Here is a 7,354-nt window from a genome sequence, read left to right on the forward strand (position 1 = left end):
GTTTGGGGTCAAATCTTTACGGTCAACACTTTGTGATAAGGACACAACATGGAAAAGCATCCACTGACCCACTGCAAATATTTACCACGTTTCGAAGCCTTGGAAACAGACGACTTTTTCCTGGAGCCATATGATTGGATGGCACAGATATGACTGTTTAGCTCCAGATGCACACACACCACATCTCTGGCACAGTCAACCCCCCCACCCACCCTCCCCAATCCCAAGCACCTCATGCATGCACCCCTGTCTCGGCTCCCCTCTTTCCGTATTCCCCCACATCAGCCGCGGTTGTCTAATTAAAGCGCCAGAAGTGCGCTGACTCTTGACATGCCCTCAGGGTGTGCCAAATGGGCCACGGTGGCATGAAGTGGGGGTTGTATCTGGTGAAGGTGAACAGTGTGCATCAACAGAGGTTTTGCAGGGGGGGGGGGTCCTGAATGATGCAACCTCTGGCAGAGACACAAGGGGTCTTATCATTGCAGCAGAGCAGACCATACAGGGCCGAGCGCTGGGGTGTGTGAACCTGGCTCACCTCGCTGAAGCTCAGCAGCAAGAGAGAAAAATATGCGGAGCAGAGGAGATAAACTGCTTAGTATACACAGCACACACTGGCACACATTCATACACCATTTCACATGTACATCATCACGCATGGATGCAGTTCGCTGCACATATACAGTTCCCTTTAGACACATACGTGCCAAGACAATGGGGATGCACTGGCAAAACTGACAAAGAGACTCAGTTGAATATTAGTATTTACATCAGGAAAAACAAGGGGAAGGATGCTCTCTATTTATTGAATATTAAACATTATGCACAGTATGCTAATATGGCTTAATATGGTTAATATTAATGTGAGTTAGTCCTCAGGGTTCAGGGCTATAGAAAAGGCTGTGCATGGCGAATGCTGTCTGGTGATGTTTGTGTGCCTCATTGAGTAGCCCAAAGCACACAGACTTTCACAGGCTGAGAGCCGCACTGCCGCCTCAACCTGTCACATCAGAGCAGCTTTACACTGAGCAATCAGACACAGAGGGGCTCACTGATTGAACAAAACTGCTCTAAGATGAGTCCTGTGCAATCAAAGAAACACAACAATGGGTTTTCTTGCTCTTGTGCCTTTGTTCAGAAGAGTGATTGAAACGCATACTCAAAAAAAAAAAAAAGAAAAGACAATTGTGATATGAATACATACATTTTTGGAAATATTCAAGACCACACTCCACACTTGTAACTATTCTGGCAAATGCCCTGCTGTAGGTTTAATGAACAAAGATATATATTGTTAATTATTTAGCTGTGTAGGTGCTGGTTGGTGGATTATATTATTTTCAGTCTTAAAGGGATAGTAGCATTTTTTAAAAGTGGGGTTTTTCCTGCACTTTGAAGGGCTGGAAAAAATTATATTATAGCGAATAATGGAAATGTGTATTTTTTTTTTCAGGTAAAATCTCTTTTAGGCCGCGAAAATAGGTCGTTTCTTTGGGTCCATTCACAACAATGTATGTTGTAAATCTCTGGGCAGGGCTATGGGCTGGCGTTGCTAACGGGAGGAGTGTAGAGAGTCTTCTACTGCAATTAAAGTACTTAGGGGCTATTTGTAGATCATACAACCCCACTTTAAAAAAAAATGCTACTATCCCTTTAATGCTATTTGCTATAAACTACCTGGCTGTCGTCTTATAAACCAGACAGACCGTCACCGTCAAGAAAGCAAAGCGCAATCTCTCAGAAAGCCACTGCATTATGGGAAATTATTATAGAGAGAGAAATGTTGGAAGACATCATAGAGACCCATATCTGCTGGAGAGAGGCAGAGAGAGGCAGAGAGAGGCAGATAGATGCCCATATGGGACCCTCCTCCTTCCCTTCCCCTGCCCCTCACCCAGCTGAGCCTTTGACATACAACCCCATTTTCCATCAGGAGACAGGAGTTATGACACTGTCAGAGCAGCTGTGGCTACGTTAGCTGTTAAAGTGGATGTGTGTGTGTGTGTGCAGGGCGTATGAGGGAATGTAACCTATATAGTATGTCAGTCTGCAGATATGCTCATCAGTAACCAGGCAGCATACTGCAGCTTTGCAAAGCCCCATCCTCTCATGATCAGCCCCTTTCTCAGCCTCCTTCTCTGCTGCTGCTGCTGCTGCTGTGCCGCTGAAGAGGTCTGATAGGTTGATCCTACAAAATGTGTGTAGCTATGTGTCATCATGTGCACCGTTTTTGTTGTGTGTGTGTGTGTGTGTCTGTGCCGCCACGTCTGATAGATGATGTGCTTATGTGGTAATGAGCCACGCTGCATTGTGACCATTTTCCCCCTCCGACTCCCTGAGAGGGTTTCAGATGGCAGCGATCAGGCGTCGTCCATCCAGGCAGAAACGAAGAAATGTCTGGACAGCGGCACAGTTCACTTGCTGCTGACCTGTTCATTAGTTTACATCCTATACTGTCTGTCAGTGCCATACATGTGTCATCGTTGTGTAGGCTACGTATGTCTATTTTCAAGCATTGACCGATTTACAGAGACTGTTGTGGACAGGAGGTTTTTTTTATTTTTATTAATCAGAGCAGCCATCTCTTCTTTTGTTCTCTTGAGGATTTTATTGAGTATCTACTTTAATAAAAAGCATCAATAACTTATACCTGCATGTGTTTAGAGTTTAGAGTTTATTTATTTAGCACACAAATTTCAATGGTGCAAGGAGGGAACGAAGCCGGTTGGCTTGTACATAGGTTCCACCCCTATAACAAATTACAACAAGACAAATTTCAATGGCTAACAAATAAACATAAAAAAAAAAGAGTTAAAGTGCATAGATAATCAATGTTATATGAGCAAAAATGAACAGAAATGAGAAAAAAATAAAGAAATAAAGTGCAAAGTGATTCGGTAACAAATAAAGACAATAGAGATAATGTACAAAAAATTAATTAATTAAACTCATAAAAAGACAAAGTAAGGATGTGGGATATGGAGAGAGCGAAAGAGAGAGAGGAAAGAGCGGGAAATTCAAGAGAAGTTGAGATGTATTTTTAACTGCTTTTTAAAAAGTGAATAAGAAGAAATGAATCTTAATGAAGGAGGTATAGTCCATTCCAAAACATAGGACCTCTATAAGTCATATTAAACTGATAGTGTGATGTGCGGGTGAAGGGTAAATATAGAGTAAGATTATTACTGTGTCTAGTGCGGTGAGAATGTACATTATAAGTGAAGGTTTTATAAAAATCCTGTGTTATCAATCAGCGATGTTAGGTTCTGTTTCCAGTTTTTATGCTAAGCTAAGCTAAACTGCGCAGCCCCAGACTCCATAGCTTTACTGTGGAGAAATGAAAGTTGTATTGATCTTCTTATCTGACTCTTTGCAATAAAGTGAAGAGTATTTCCACATTGTTTAATGATTATTTTAAGTGGTTCAGAGAAAGCAAACTGTTCAATATTTTTGGAAAATGCACATCTTTGCTGTATGAGACTTTAGATAAAATGGTCAACAGACTTTCTGTCTAGATTGTCTTGTTTTTACTGATACCACTGCAGTTTGCAGTCTTCAGTCTTCTCTCCATCTGGTTTGAGACTTTGTTTAGTTTAGAAATTGAATTTTTGATATTGTTTGTATGCTATGTTAGCCATGTTAGGCCTACTACACGAGCAATCAGTGTTGCCAGATTGTTGACAGTTCCCCTTTAATTCAGTGTTAACTTTATATATAATTAGTAGCCAATTTTTTAATCACCACAAATTATCCAACTTGTCACCACTGTGCTGCTCCAGAACTGGCAACACTGCAGTGACTTATATAGGTCTCACATTTATGCTATATGCAGCCTCACTGTGGTCTTTACTGTGAAAACTGTAGCTGTTTTGAGTATTTTGGGGGATCGTTGGCTGCTATACTGTATAAGTACTTCCTTCCATGTGAGCTGCTGAATAAAGATGCACAGTCAATACTGCATTTATGACTGGAAACTAAGGGAAATAGCTAGCACAGGCTTCAGTTCTGGACAAAAATAGGTTTTCTTGACTCTATGGGAAACTTCATGTTTACCAAACCATAATAAAGCTATTTGAAAACGTGAAATCATCCCTTTGAATACAGTACAGAGCAAAACCAGCACAAAAAGCCTCATCCAGAAAAGTGCAGTCTTTGTGAGAGGACGGTGGCGCTGCCTGAGCTGAGCTCCACATCCACTATGTGCAGTATAATCATGCCTCGGAGCAACCTGCCATGGATGACAGGCTCAATGTGCCTTTATCGGAGGTTTATCTGATTTGCAGAGACGTGTAATGTACATGGGCCAGTTTCTGATAAACGTGTCTGTGTGTGTGTGTGTGTATCTGTGTGAGACGGGGAAGCCGTAGCTAGAAGAAGATAAGACAAGAAGACGACCATAAACACACACACACACACACAGGCTGCAGCATATACAGTTTATCCAAAAGACGATCAAAGCACTTGTACAATTTCAGCTGCAGAAAATCGATGTGGGAGTCGACAACAGATTGAATTTATCTGAGACCAGGGATGCTGAATATTCTCACAATTTCCTCCTCTCCCATTGTTCAAAGGTGATGGATAAGGAGGTCATGAGTCGCTGCTGTATCCTGTGTGTGTGATAGTTCAGGAATGGCAAACATTCAGCCACTTCATCCTCCTCGTATCGTCATCGGTGGGCAGAGTGTGACAGCAGGACGTTCCCGATAAGAGACGGTATCAGTCAAGGGAAAGACTAAGCAAATGTAATAATGGAGGTCAGGGAGGATGGTTGGTTACATAAGGGAAAATGACTGGGAAGAAAGAAAAACAGCAGTTTGGAGTAATATTCTGAATATTTTGAAAGAAATCATCCTGTTTTTAATATTCTTGGAAGGAATATTTTGTTCTTTGTGAACTAACTGAACCCAGTAAACTTTGTATACAGACATGCAATGAGTTTTTATTTACCAGTAGAAACTGAATGAGTCTGACCTTGTTTCACACAGCTTTATTTTAATTTTTTTTTTCACATTTAGAGTTTATGTCCAAAATGATTAATTATATTTTGAAGAGTTTACCTGCATGTTAGTCATTTTGTCTCCAAAACATCATCAATTTTAAGTGTAGAAATGATTTTATGTCCAGTTTGAGGTCCAGAAATGGTAAAACAGCGAGGTAAAACAGCTTCAGTCCTCTTTTATTGTATTTTTGGAGAGCTGCAGTCGATTACCCTCAGGAATCGGGGTAAATCAATGAGGCTTTCAGTCGGACAGAGGCCTACAGTAGATTTACACGTCATCTGTATCTTGGCTCAGTGAACTACTGTGCCTGTGGCCTGGGAACAAGTTCATATTATCATTGTTTCTTGAGACAAAATAAACGATGTGCTCCCAAGTTATCAGCCCTTGTTTCTCTGACAGAGCCTTGAGTTTGATTAAATTATCCAAATAATCTTTTGTTCTAATTTGATAAAGTGCAATGTGGCATTCAGAAAGAAAGAAAGAAAGAAAAAACTACAGAAGGACTCAAAGGGTACGAGGCAAAAAAAAGTCCACAGTTTGATATCTTGCAACATACTGTATAATGTTTAAATACGCATGGACACTTGATGATCAAAGTTCAGAGCATTAACAGTCAAAACAAACAAACAAACGAACAAACTTGTGAATAAACTTCAGACACATTTATTTAAATAAAGATTTTAAAGATGAAAATAGCATATGACAATAACAAATACAGAATTCAGTCAATAATTTAAGCCACATTTGGCAACTTGACACAACCGTGTTGTTTCGCTTCAGTGACATTCTTCTGGGAGATTTCATATAAACAGTTTTAAAAGGGAAGGATATGTACAACACAACAGGTCTGTCTGCCCAAAAAAAAAAAAAAAAGAACAAGAGAAAAACAGTGAAACGCAGGTTTTGCATACGTATAAACTAAAAATGGGATTATTATGACTGTGGATCGGGGCCGCAGGAGGCTGTTCAGTCATTTGTGGTGGAGTTTCATTCAGCACCATCAGATCTGCACCAAACACCACAGAGCTTCTGACAAAAACTTGTTTCCTTTTTAAACTAATTTATCATTTTTCATTCATTGATCATCAAATCATTTCCTGTTGTTTATCACAGTCACAGTCCACATTCAGTTCATTAGTTGTGAATTACTGTTACGTACGTAGATCTCCTGCTGGGAAGTTAAAGGGATAGTAGCATTTTTTTTAAAAAGTGGGGTTGTATGATCTACAAATAGCCCCTAAGTACTTTAATTGCAGTAGAAGACTCTCTGCACTCCTCCCGTTAGCAACGCCAGCCCATAATAGCCCTGCCCAGAGATTTACAACATACAGTGTTGTGAATGGACCCAAAGAAACGGCCTATTTTCACGGCCTAAAAGAGGTTTTACGTGAAAAAAAACCCCACAGTTCCATTGTTCACTATAATATAATTTTTTCCAGCCCCTCAAAGTGCAGGAAAAACGCAGTTTTTATTTGGACCTAACCAACTCACGTATCCCTCCGCCCAGGGTTAGCGCCCGCCGATCAGCAGTTGGTTAGGTCCAAATAAAAACTGCGTTTTTCCTGCACTTTGAAGGGCTGGAAAAAATTACATTATAGCGAACAATGGAACTGTGTATTTTTTTTTTCAGGTAAAACCTCTTTTAGGCCACGAAAATCGGCCGTTTCTTTGGGTCCATTCACAACCATGTATGTTGTAAATCTCTGGGCAGGGCTATTATGGGCTGGCGTTGCTAACGGGAGGAGTGCAGAGAGTCTTCTACTGCAATTAAAGTACTTAGGGGCTATTTGTAGATCATACAACCCCACTTTTAAAAAAATGCTACTATCCCTTTAAAACCACATCGAGCTCTTCAACACTTCACTGCTCCCCTCGAAACGTCCAGCCGTCACCTTCACTGTGGCTTCTGTCTAATGCTACAAATAAAAAGGTGAGGCGCCCTCCATCCCTCCATCCCTCCATCCATCCCTCCCTCCCTCTGGGAGACACGAGTCCTGCTCACACTGTTGCTAGGCAACGTGTTAAATTCCAGTGTTCGTCGTCGGCGCATCCAGAGAAGTCCGGGGCTTCTCGGTGCAGACCTACAAATCATCAAGTCTTCCATTAGCCGAGCTGTCAACAGCCGCTAATGCCAGAGGACTCGGAGGAGCCGACACAAGAACAACATCAATAGCTACAAAAAGCAGCAGCGACGGCCACAAGCCGGAGGAAAAACATCAAGAACAAAAAAGTGGAGAATGTCAAGAATACTTTGCAGGGAAGTTAAAAAATAAAACTAAAATATCTTTGAGAGAATTACAAGAAAAAAATGGATAAAAAAAAAAAAAGACAGGACCTGCCTGTGATTCAATTCA

The sequence above is a fragment of the Trachurus japonicus genome, chromosome 7 (genome assembly GCF_045865225.1).
Source record: "Trachurus japonicus isolate A0001 chromosome 7, Traja_1.0".
Classification (NCBI taxonomy): domain Eukaryota; kingdom Metazoa; phylum Chordata; class Actinopteri; order Carangiformes; family Carangidae; genus Trachurus; species Trachurus japonicus.